Source organism: Chironomus tepperi, unplaced genomic scaffold (assembly GCF_022539635.2).
Source record: "Chironomus tepperi strain 1889 unplaced genomic scaffold, CSIRO-AGI_Ctep_v1 contig_244, whole genome shotgun sequence".
In the NCBI taxonomy this organism is placed as follows: Eukaryota; Metazoa; Arthropoda; class Insecta; order Diptera; family Chironomidae; genus Chironomus; species Chironomus tepperi.
This window is the reverse complement of record NW_027226366.1, coordinates 822,509-835,921: the sequence shown is the minus strand read 5'-3', so window position 1 is coordinate 835,921 and position 13,413 is coordinate 822,509. Positions and strand designations below refer to the sequence as shown.

General features: G+C 32.4%; 1 protein-coding gene across 3 annotated transcripts in view; it reads right to left on the bottom strand.

Moving 5' to 3' along the window:
* Window positions 1-13,413, bottom strand: part of LOC139091473 (uncharacterized) — a 56,403-nt gene that overhangs the window by 11,868 nt on the left and 31,122 nt on the right. Inside the window, exon 1 of one of the 3 annotated variants that reach the window (XM_070641589.1) lies at window positions 2,612-2,819. The exons of the other annotated variants lie outside the window; for them this stretch is intronic. The gene's annotated coding sequence lies outside the window, so the exon portion shown is untranslated. Of the gene's footprint in view, window positions 1-2,611; window positions 2,820-13,413 lie in introns of those variants that run through there. 3 annotated transcript variants of the gene reach the window in all.

The following is a 13,413-nucleotide window of genomic DNA, read 5'->3' as shown; positions in this document are numbered from 1 at the left end:
ACACGACAGAATATTTAAATCGGCTTTAATGATTACGAGAATTAACACCGAAAAAAAAGGTAAAATAAATTAGTGTTAAAGTCTTTACATTTGATTAGATTGCACTTTCATTTCCAGACTAATTAGTAAATTTATGCAAATTAGCATGGCTTTTTGATTGAATTTGCTTCGTTTTGTTTCTTTTCTTTCACATTTAATCGGCACCTGCTATGCATAATAATAATGGATCATAAAACTGGATATGAATGGAATTTTCTCGGCATCTTGGAATATTCACTAGATTTCTGGATTAGTCATCGTGATGTTTGGATTTTCAAGATGCTTATTGGATGGCTGAATAGCTTCAAACTTGTAATATTCCCAATGAAATGTTTATAAACAGTTACTCGATACACTGCACTCAATACTTTTAATTATTTTAAATAGTTTCACTACTTTTATATAATCAAATGTGGGAACTCGATTAATTAATCATGTTACAGGCTCATTATAAATTATTGATATACGTCGATAAAAGGGGAATCGAGTTATTTAATTTCAATCAATCATATCCGATGTACACTAATTATTTTTCATAATATTTCAATGAAAAAACTATTGAATATGTGTATCAAATTGCACATAGCTGTTGTCATTTAATCACTTTACTTCCACAATGTTCTTTTGCACAAAAACAAGATTTTCCATTTACATGTCATAACGTTCATTTGAGATTTGAATAATATTTATTATACGTAGTTGAAAACCCCTTTTCATACAAATCTTCAGTTTGTTTTTGAACTCCAAAGAATAAACATCATTTTAAAGTAGTTTTAATTAAACTATATCTAGCACAATAACAAAAGCACATAAATACAATTGAAATAGTCATCACAACATTGTAGATTTTTACTTAATCCTCCTCGTAGATGATGAAATAATCGAAAGGATCTTAAGGGCACAATTATGACACATTAACTTCATCCATCACTCATTAAACATGATATTTAATCAATCAATTGACAAGAGCAAGGATAGCAATTGTAAAAGTTTATTTAACAATTTTGTCAAATGGTTTGAGGCTCAGACGAGAAACTTTGAAGAACTGATAGAAAGTTCACGACGACGATAAAAATTTCGCAGACAGTTTTTTTATGCACGCAGCTATACAAAAAAGAGGAGATGAAAAAAACGTAAAAAATTGTGAAGAAGAACAACAGAGAAGAAGTGGCAAGAAGAGCTATTAGAATATGTAGATTGAAATATAGTAAGTGGATATTCACACAGAATCGGGGAATTCGATTGGAATGAACTATACTATAATGAGTTCGCATGATAATCCATGAACAGCACAAACCGGTTAATCGATTATAAATCCGAACACAGTCTGTCGTGATTCTGACTTTCTACTTGATTCAGAGTCACGCCGGCCTCTGGCTTGATCCAGAATCCAAAGTAACACTGATACGTGATTGTGAATCGAATAACCAACTTATGCTATTCCGAATCCTGAGATCCTGACATAACTTTCATGTGCTTTTCAAAAACGTACATTAAGAAACTTATCAAGCTAGACTCATAAACACCAATCCCCAATTCTATTATCAAATGATTTCCTCGAGCAAGAACGTCACGAGGACATAAGTGTAAAGCGAAAAGACCTCGAAAAGTTTTTATTAAAAGCTAACTTGAAAGCAAAAGTGGTTTTGAGTGCGTTTTGTCTGTCTATCGTCTTTACATTTGATCTCCTTCAAAATTTTATAGACTTTTTGTCTGTCAAATCTCCCATTGAGTGATCATATTGTGGGTTGATCATTTATGATGTCTAATGCATGTTTAGGGTTGGGGCAGGTTGGAATTGGTTGAGCTATTTGGCATTTCAGGAGGACTAAGAAGCTCTTCGAATGATCTGATATGAGAAGGGATGTAAGAGCTATCCAGATCAGCATTAATTGACCAAGTGGACAGTGTAATTAGAACTAAGCAATACCAACAAGTTGGCAGTCACATGAGAGTCACTAAGAGACTACTTGTATATCGATCAAGCTAGCTATACTCCTTACAGCTCTAGTTCGCTGTGGGTGTCTATTCTCTATTCTCTGTGTAACTTCACATACGAACGAATCTCATCATTTTGATCAAATAAAACCTTGAGCTTTAAAAGTCGCTCATTGCCACCCGTCCATAAGAAGAATTTTAAAATATTTCAACTTGACAACACAGAATCCTCTCGTTAAGAAAGAAGAACACCAGCGAAGGTTGTATGGATACATAGATATAGAGTGTATAGCTTTGAATCGTGAATCAGAACAAGGACGAGTTGGTAGAGATGTACCGTTTCTCATGAGATGACTTCGACAATAAGAAAAAAGTGGATTGAGATGGAAGAGAAATAGTTCATGGACAAAGATTTGTTAACAAAAAGTACATGGAATTTATATATGGCACATTGTAAAGGTCATTTTATGTAATGAACAAAAATTTTTATCCATGACTTGAATATCCCTCATTTTAAATTGAGCTATTGAGACTGAACAGACGACAGAAACAGCCATAAACTTGAAATATATTCCACCGAAGCACTTCCAATAGACAATTTGGATAATTAATTAAAATTTCTTTATAATCTCACATTAAAGATTCATTTGAGGAAGAATAGCTGAGCTGCTGAATGAGGAAATTCTTGCTTCTTCTTACAAACTTTTTTTTTACTTCTGCTTTGTTTATAAAAACAATTTGAATTTCACAGAAAACAAAGGAAGAAAATATTATGTATGTGAAATGAATACTTCTTTCTCTTTTTTTATATATTTCTGTAATGGCACGGATGAATATATCAATTTTCACAAGCGAGGTTTTCTATACGAAGGCTATGATAATACTGAGCGACAATAAACTTTCTCTCGCTCTCGAAAAAAAAAATATACAGCAAGCAGTCGTCGTTTGATACACAACAAAAAATTGTTGAATGAGAAGTTTTAAGAAAGTACGCATGCGTACATTGTTGTAGACAAGAAATGAAATTTAGCAAAAAAAGGACGAAGTCTAATGAGAAGAAATGAAGGAGAGAGCGAGGAAATTGGTAATTTGATCCTTGAACTAAATTGCAAAATATAAAAAAAAGTTCCACACTGTAAAATGCAATTTAAAACACCCACATGCATACAGCAGCAGCAGCAGCGAAGAGACATTCCGACGTTTTATTAGACTAATTTTGCTTCCTTCTCAATCTCATGTACGATACTCTCTCTCTTTTTCTCTCTGTTCATGCATATTTGAAAACAATAACAAGGAAAAAAGAAGTTTGTGCTTTAAAAAAGTTTGTTGAATGTGCTTTTCTCTCCCTTTACATTATCCTTAATGAAGCGACCAAATATTCACACTCTGTTGAGTACTCTTAGTCGATGTAAAAAACTTTTGCATGCTATTCAATGTCTTTAATTGCTCGGTCGTTTTCAGTACTTTATTCATGGTCATTCATTTTGGAAGAGAACAGACGTCAGTAGGAATGTCATCGTTAGTGACCCGTTAAAGTGCATTTGATAATTTAGTTGCATGGATGTGTGACTTTATGGACTGCTTTTTAATGTGGATGATGTCTTTATGGATTTGGGGATTTATTACGTATGGTATGTGAATTGTGGTTCTAAGAGGAACCTGGAGGATCTGAAGTCTTTGGGGACGTTTTCCGATTTCCCGCGCTCCCGCGCTCCCGTCTCCCTTCCACCTTCCCTTCATAAGAGCGTTACGTAATAAGTGAACGATCCCTTTGAGATTGAGTAATTGGACCAATGTTGGGCAGTCTGTATGTTGCGATACACTAGTACATCGTATACCGAGCGTAGAACCGTATACAATGTACGGTTTCGGTCGACGCTTAGGTGTGCCGTGACATACAGTATACCCATCACTGAGTTACACAAATGCTTCTATAGCTAGAAAGTTCCTTGATTTCCACCTAAAGACAGATCTCTCAATCAATACAAAGAATGCTGTCGATATGACAACGATTTGAACTGCAATTTAATAGTATTGTACTTTTGAGATTCCGTACAGAAATTCCTTCACGTAAAGAATCTTAAAACTATTATGTCTTTGTTCCGTAACCGACTTTATCCTCAAAGACTTCATTTTGTGAGCTTCTTTAATTGAAATTTATGTAATTCAGGCATAAACTCCCAAGATAGGACCACAAAAAATTGTGAATAAAAATAAATGAGAAAAGGATGAGGTGGAAGTACATAAATAAACCCCTCAGCTCCCAGCGACACAAAGTGTAAATAAAGATATAGCTTCTTTACCAAGAAGATAAACATACATATTAATAAATTTATATTCTAAACAAAAGACCATTTTGGGGAGGATGTCAATGACAAGAACATGCTTCATTCACTTTATAGATATACTTTTTTGTGTATATTCGGTATATTCGGTATTTTTAGCGAATTTCTGACGCGAAATGTGCAAGCATTATTAAATTACACAGAAAGAAAATAAAAGAAATAAGTTCAAGGATTGACCTTGAAGATTGAATATCTTTGTGTGTGTCTGCATGTTGTTTGTTCTGCTCATTTAAAGCGGTTTGGTTTTATTGATCTTTTATTTTGGATTCTTTAAATCAGGGATAGGCAATCTTTTAGTTTTGGAGGCACAACTTGGTGGTAAGGCTCGATCAAAACCTCACAATATGTACGGTTCTTGGTATTTCCATATATCCGCGCCAGCTACTGTGTCATGGCACTCAGGTTGTTCACACCTGCTTTGAATAACCAGAACAGGACACATAATACGATTAATGGTATTTTTGGTTGCAATTACCGTGCCGCGGCATACAGGTTGTCCATCTCTGCTTTGAATATCCGAAACTGCACACGACATAGGGTTCATGGTACTTCCAACAATTTATTGAAGATAATTAGGAAGTCATGTCACACAGGTTACCCATCCCTGCCTCAAATATTCTTTTGTATTCTCGCTTGTGCTCGACAAACAGATAAAAAATTTGTGGATCAAGAAGAAGTTCTTTAAAAATGTGCAATCAAAATTCTCCTACCTTGTTTTTACGGTTTTTGTGGACGTATAAATTGATAAAACAATTATGATAAAGCCATAAAAAATATATATACGAGGAGAATAGCAGGAGTGAAAAAGGAAGAAGAAAAAAAACCGCAAAATGATTGCACAGCCACATACAGAATATTTTATACTATAAATTGCGGCCATGAACCATCACACATAACCATATGCGACACAATTTGCACTGAGTACTGATAAAAAAGAATTAAATATTGTGCTTATTAATTCCATATTTGAATGAATTCCGTGTTTCATGTCAGCATATCATCACACACATTGTGTTCCTTTATCGTAAATAATTATTAAGTTAATTGTGAAAGAAGAGGAGAAAAATAATAATAAAATGTAAGTAAGTAGCAGGTCATTGACATTTTCTCATGCTCAACTCAATCCACTCTTTTCCCCGCATCTACTGCCATATCGCTCTAATTCTTTTCTCCTCACACCTCATAATTATTGCGTCTTTTTTTCCTTTCTTTCTCCCATTTCGTTTCTGTCAGAACAAAAAATAATGCTCGGATCGCATAAAAAAAGCTTTTGGCATTCGATTGTAAAGAATTTATTTTTTTGAGTTCTATTTTTAGGTCCTTTTTTATGTACAATACAAATGAAATGTTTTTGGTCGATCAATTTTTCCTCATTACTGGATCATGAGTTCGTTTACTAATGACGTCTGGTGTTTAATGGAAATGGAATATTAGCTGATGAGTTCGTTGAGCCAGTGTGGAACTAATGTGAAGCTACGTCTAGTGTTTAATGGAAATGGAATATTAGCTGACATATGTAGAGCTACATTACACTCAGTGACCACAATGAGCCAGTGTGGAACAGACTGTGATTGGTTAGCCGCTTGTGAAGCTATACCTAACATCATCATGAGTATGCGTACAAAATTGAGTATGCTCAATTATAATGATAGAGTACACTGATGGGAATGCTTATTTAATTGAATATACTCATTGTCTGTTTGGGTACAAGCATGTCATTATCATGCCATAAAATGTCAACTTTATAGCTAGACATATGGTCGACTATTCACAGTCTGTTCCACTCGGGAAGTTTACTTAGCTTTAGTATCGAAATGTGCTTGTCCGAGTGAAACTAGGTTTGATATGGCAGTCATTCTAAGCCTTACGGAGTTTTGAATACATTTTATTCCGGATGGATTCTGAACTGGAAGATAGCATTGCATTTGGAATTGGTAATTGCCAGGCGGAAGCCAGATTTAGGAGTCTCTAAGGAAGGTTATAGATTGCAATTGATCTGTTCCTCAAGCGAAATAGGTAAATAAGGATTCTGAACGAATTTCATTGACTACTTTGTAGTTACTTGGGTTGCTGAACATCAAAGCTTGAAAATAACTAGAAAATTGTATGGAATCTAATGGATATTATTGGAATTTTTCATATGAAGCTTTAGCAAGCTTTGAACTATATTTAACATGATGTGGTACTGTTGGACGTACTTTTTATCATTTAATAGAATATCGTCTAGACTCTAGAGCTGTACAACACTCCAAACATGTAAAAAAGTGAGTGAAGTCACTTGTGAACAACCCTTCACTTCTGTATCTTGTGCTCAATTTGAAGAAAATATTTTGAATAGCTATAATGAAAGGAAAATGAATGAGTAGAGAAAATGCAGTCAATGATGAAATATCTCCTCTATAAAATGTAAATTTTTCAAAGAAATAAAAAAAAAATTTGCAAATATTTTCTCTTTTTTGCTGTTTTTTCCTTTCCTATGTCTATAAATAACTCATCGTTCGTCTCTTTTCACTCTCTTATCGCCTAAAATTCTCATTTCAATTTCAAATTCCTTCCACAAATTTGTGATACATATTTTCGTCACATATATTTCTTGGTAAATAAATTTGTCAAAAAAGATACGCAACATTAGAGGTTCTGAGTGCTGCTTGCATACATGGATCTATTTATACATCGGAAATACCATGAATAGAGTGAACAAAAAATGTCACAAAGCACTTATCAAACATTTCCAAAAATACATTTTCGTGCCAGTATTTAAGATTAACTCAGCATACATGCTGATATGAGGTTCTATTTGTTTGTGTCACGTGACAACGCTAAATATTCATCATCTAAAATTATAACTGATAACATTTGACTTACATTTCGGTATCATACGCATAAACACAACAAGTCAGCAGCTATCAATGCCTTAATAAGTACACAGAAATCGATCTCAATTTTCGTGCATGCGGAAACCCCTAAAGAGCATGTAAATTGAAAAAATTCCGATACAAGATGAGGGAGGTCTGTGTGCCGAATTCGATAGAATTAATGACCTTTTTTTTCTTTGCTAGGTAATTCCGTGTATTCATATTTATTTCATTCCCTATATCCATTTAAATTGTGATCCAATAAATGTTGTTTAAATTATAGGAGAAAAATTGAGTTCAATATAAACAATTTATCTACTTTAAATAAACCAGTTGCTTTTTTTACCTAGATTGTAAAAAAGTCAGTATCCGAAAATTGTATGGCGTGGTGAGTCAAATGTAGGTGGAGAAGAAACAGTGTTTGATTGCGTAGAAAATTGAAAAATAATTGAATTCAGTTTGACCTCAGCGAATATACAATGAAAAATTCCATGAACCTTTTTTTCCGATGAATAGAGTTACTGACTACATAGCCATTGGTTTATTATCCTTGTTACGAATACACAAAATCTATGGCAATGAACTCTTAACAACTATCTGTCTCATTTCCTTTCCTTTCTTTTGTGTATGCTCCGTATAAAGTGCGCCAAATAAAAAGCTTCTTTTTCCATCACTTCTCTCTCTTTCTGACAGAACCTGACTGACACTTTTATTACTCAATAGAAGATGAATATAAGGAAAGAGATTACATGCACATCAGTCACGACCCCTTTGTTCCTTATCACATCCATACACTGTCTAATATTATGTTTGTTTGATTATAAACATTCATGCACATTCGGATGCTCTTAAAAGCACTTCTTTTTTACTTGGTAATTTTGAGATCTTTACAGGTCTCATTTTACATATTCAAATCGCATGTGAATGGTGTCAGTATTAATGGCAGAATGATGAACAGGTTTAAAAGAATGAGAAGAACGGTAGGGAATGAGTAAAACATTTATGCTATCGATCATACTGCGAATTTCATAACTTTTCAATTTATAATTGTGAACTCTATTTATAATTTCTTAATTAACATTCAGTCTTCTTAGAAAATCGTATGAAAATACAGTCTATAAATATTTTTGTTTTATTTTAGCTTGCAGCAAGCTTTTCTTGGAGATAAAGTTCGTTAAAATAGAAATAAATTTGTTATTTCAAGCTGAATTGCTGAGTTTTAACGGTCTTTTTCAATTCAAAAAATCTGTTAAAGTTTGCAGCTACTTCAAGTGTAAGCTAACTTCAAGTGTATTGAATTTTCAGTGTTAATTTTCAAGTGAAATCAAAGTTTATTTAAATAATCATCAAAATACACAAATCAGAGCTTTAAATGGATCAACAGCCTCAACCACAACTTTAACAGATCCATCAGTATCAAAACCTCGTCACAAAATCCAGAACAAACATTTCTACGGAAAAAATTCGAAGGTAAGTCCTCAAATTTAGATATATTGTAATGTAATCTTCATCACAATTCTCTTGAGATGTTCTTCTTTATGCCCCAATTCCTTTCCATGACAGTTAAATGAATATTTTAATGTTTAGTGAAAAAAAGAAGATACAATTCTAGATCTCATATAAAGTTCAAGGAGATTTCAAAGATTTACGCATGCTATGATGTAAATTTGATAAAATAATTTAAATTCAAATAAATATTTTTTGGCAAGTCAATTAAAATTTAATTATAAAATGACTTTTACGATGTTGTCATATTTAAAGTAAAACGCTTAACCTCCCCCTGTCGTCACAGTGACATAACAACCACAGAAATATTCTTAATTCCGTCTCCGCATTTCTCCAACATGACTTACTTTTCTGACATTAATTATTTATAGTATGATTCAGCTATAATGCTTAAGTGCTACATACAAAAACAACTGAATCTTTATTTTGATGAGATCTAAGACATGGCAATTGTTTACATGCCGACGGAACGAAAGTTAAACGATGGCAAACGACTTGAGGAGAGGAAAATAAAAAAAAGTTTTGTTTTCTTTTACATGCAACGATTATAAATATACAGCAACTTAAACTAACATTGTCATGTTAGGCTTAGTATAAAATACAGTCAGATGTGTGTAAATAGCAATAATAACAACAATTGTCAATGCATTATACATTTATTTTTATGACCAGACGCTCGGACATTTGAAGAATTCATTCATATGGAAAATAATTTTTATACTTGATGATCCTTACGACCTTGAATGACTACATAAAATTAATTTATAGTTTCAATGACCTTTCTATTAGTTTCGTACATGCAATTTGCATTCCGACAAGTACTTCATCAAATTTTTAATCGCAATAACTATTATGAGCTATTGGATTGTCGAATAAATTAAATGGAAGTGAAAAAAGAATCTATATACGTAAATGTGGCATGAAATAATTTGATTAAAAAAAAGTATGAAATGTGAACTCCGCACACACAACGAAATTTCATACAAAGTTTGTGAATTATTTATGTCTTTCCTGTCGATTTTTTTCGCTTGCAATTTTTTTCTTGCTCAGCTGTACATTCATCAAATTTCCTTTTTGTTTATAGTCAGCGCGTGTATTTTAGTAAATATTCAAATCCTAATGTGACCTACTTTACGATCTTATATTGTAAGTTTGTTGTTAAGTAGCATAATTTATTATGTTGTCGAGTGTTTTCTTTGATTATTTTGCCTGTATTGTATGATTCGACCTTCAGAGATTAATTTTGCGTAATGTTAGTCATCAACTTTTGCATGAAATTAAAAGTTATGATGTGGAAAGCAAGAGAGAATAATGCCACATGAGAACTACTTTGCATAAACATAAATTTCTCAGTTAAGTTGGTATTATTATTCATATGGTGATGGCAGGGTTGTTAATTAAGAGTTTTGGGCTGGTTAGGATCATAATTAAGTAGCCTCGCTGTATTAACGACTAGCCAAGGAGAAGCCCTGATTGCAATGTTAGTGCAGATGATGTCTAATCTAGATTAACGTCAATTAGTCAATATTAAGAATGTTGAGTAGGACAGAAGGCTAGCAACTCATCATTTTTTGGTTTAAACGAGTTCTAACTTTATCAAGAACTAGTCCGAAAAGCACATGGCGTAGAAATGGCCAAAAATCTGGCACTAGGCTGACTTGACCCAACCTTGAGGCTGGATTTCATCGAATCTAACCTAAAACTAGATTTTTTCTAGTTTGGCGCCTGATTTTCGGCCATTTAAACGCCGTGCCCCTTTCAAGTCAGTCTTTGTCCAGATTATGTCTTATTTTGTCAACCAGTCAGCTTACAACACTGCCTGTAACATTTCCCATTGAGAATTTTTTAAGGCATAAATTTCAAATTTAAATGTTTTCGTAACTTTAGTTTGACTTTAAATTCCAAATTCAAATTCCATCCGAATACTCATTTATTATTAAGATTATTATTGTTTGTTTTTATATATTTCCAATCGTCGAATGAATTGAAATTCAAATTGTACTGGAACTAAAAATGGGCACAATAATTTTTTTGCGTAAAATGTTATACAATTCAATTCCTATCCAACTGCTTCTTGTTTGATAATTTTTTATTTTTTTGTATTATTTTGCTCAATAATCGATGGTTGCTTTGAACGAGGAAAAAGTCATAAACTTTTTTGAATAAATTGATTAAATTAATGGGCTATTTTGGGAAAATGAATTCAACGAATTTGTAGCCTAGGGTCATTACTCTACATTTATTATGTACAAATTATATAGCATGATTCTTAAGTAAAATGCGGAACAAGATTAATAATTGACAGCATAAACATGAATATCCAAAAAAGAACGAACCCGTTTGACATGAAATAGAATTAAAATCGAAATATATATAAAGAATATTTTTATGTGTCAATGACCTTGACGGGGGAATACATGCATGGGAATTAAGTGCTATTTCTATGTGTAAATGTACACAAAAATAAATATTTTTTTTCTCTATCCACCCACACTAATACACGCTCACTTACAATACATGATGAGTTCACATATTTTTACAATAAAATTGATAAAGTAATGTGGATGTACATAAAGCTTGTATTTTTTTTCCTTCAATCTTATTCACTCACTTGATCAGCTTATACGAAAAAATGAAATAAATTTTCGCTTGTAAACACAAAAAATATAAACTAAATAGAAGGGAAGGAAGACACTGGCATGATGAATGTTCTACTCAAATAACGATAGTCTTGTACAAGGTCAACATTCCAAACCGATATTGTGAAAAATTACAAATGTCAGGAGTGTAAACAAATACAATGATAGCGGAGCAATAATTCATGAGAAAAAAAAAATGCAATTCTTTATTTTATTATTTATCATGTAGCTGCTTTTTTTATCCGCAGAAACTTTTCGGCGCCTCGTCTCATGAAAATGAAGTTCTAGTTAATTTTCATCATGAAACTTTGTTATTGAGGTTATGTTCTTTTTTTGAGATTTAATCAGACAAAAACTACTCATTCCTATCGAGTCACTGAAGCGCATTTTTGCCCCAGAGATCAGTAATTGATTAATAAGTTAGTTTTTCGAAAAACAAACGAATTTTTATGATTCGAATCATTTAACTGTTAAATACAATTCAAATTTTGTTCGGAAAACACTCTAAAACATTGAAAAACGCTGTAAACAATTGAAAACACTGTAAAAGCATCAAAGAACACTGAGAAAGTATTGAAGAACAGCACAAAAGCATTGAAGAACAATGTAAAACATTGAAAACCAATGCTTTTGTTTACAAAAATGAATAATTGTTAATTATCGTATTTCTGCGTTGATTTGACACTTTTAAATGCCATTTGGATCAATAACTGCATAAAGCTGATCTATTTCTTGACTGCCAGCCAAACAAAGTGGATTATGACCCTAAACAAGTTTCAAAAATGCGCTAAAAACGAGATTTATCCAGTCCCATCTACAATTCAGGATTTCTCATTGAGTATGCAAATCTACCCACGCAAAAAACTATCAGATTGACCCGCCAAAATATTTAAATCACTTTATGACCCATTAAAAAACCAACGTAGAACTAAACGATGCATTAAATATCCAAAAATTTAAATAAATGCGATATTTTTTATAGTTTCCAGTCATAAGTTGAACAATAAACCATAAATGACTCACAATACAAGTTTCTTAAAGGTTATTTGGCTAGCATTTTGATTCCATAGATTAAGTCATTCTCGGTATGGTCTGTGAAATTGAATGCTATAAGCATAAACCATCCAAACGTGTGATTTTTATTCATTTATTTCATTTTTTTGTGCTCTTTCTATCTAATAAATGATGACATATCAAAATAAGAATTGAGGTTAACCAACTCGAAATAAAAAAAAAAGTAAAGCAAAAAAAGATTTTTTTTATGTCAGTAAATAAACTATCTCCGACACAAGACCACAAAAAAAGTTCGTCCATGTCTGTGTTAGTTAATCTAATATTCTTATCATCATTTTTTTTCTGCCTTATATATTGTGTGACACACATAAAAATTTTATACATTGTGTACCTTGTTGGGGGATTCAAAGACGTATAGGCATGTTAATTATTAAAAAATTCCTACTCGTGGGGTCAATTTCAATGTTTTGGTCACCTATTGGCCTATTTAGAGATTTTGTTTTGTGTCACATGACACATCGATCCTGGACATCAATACTTAATGACCCCCAACAATCATTGTAATTATGTACAATGTATGATTGCTGTAAAATATTAAGTATGCCGTACACAACATCTTCTCCGACGGCATGTGAGTTATTTGACGTAAAACAGAATTTTAAGGCATTTTAAACAAATTTTTTGTTTGGATTTCTCAATTATTTGTGTACAGTCTGATGAAAATTTACAGAATCATTGCATTTAATCTTTATTGATCAGTTTGGGATCAGCTGTAGGTGTGTTTACTTTGACCTCTTCGTCTTCTTTTTGTTATTCCAAAAAACATATTAGCTCGCTTGATTCCGAAAGTAAAAACATATATTAAAGCGGATATACTCATTGATTTGGACCAGTTTCGTGTGTGAAGCAGTCTTAAAGTCTGAAATCTCACACATTTACGTTAATATTTGGGATGAATTTTTAACATAGACAGAAGAAAAACAATAAAAAAAAATTCTACATGCTTGAAGAAATTTTTGAGAATTGAATGTATATGATGTAGGTGGATACACAAGCGATTTTTGGTCTGAAATATCT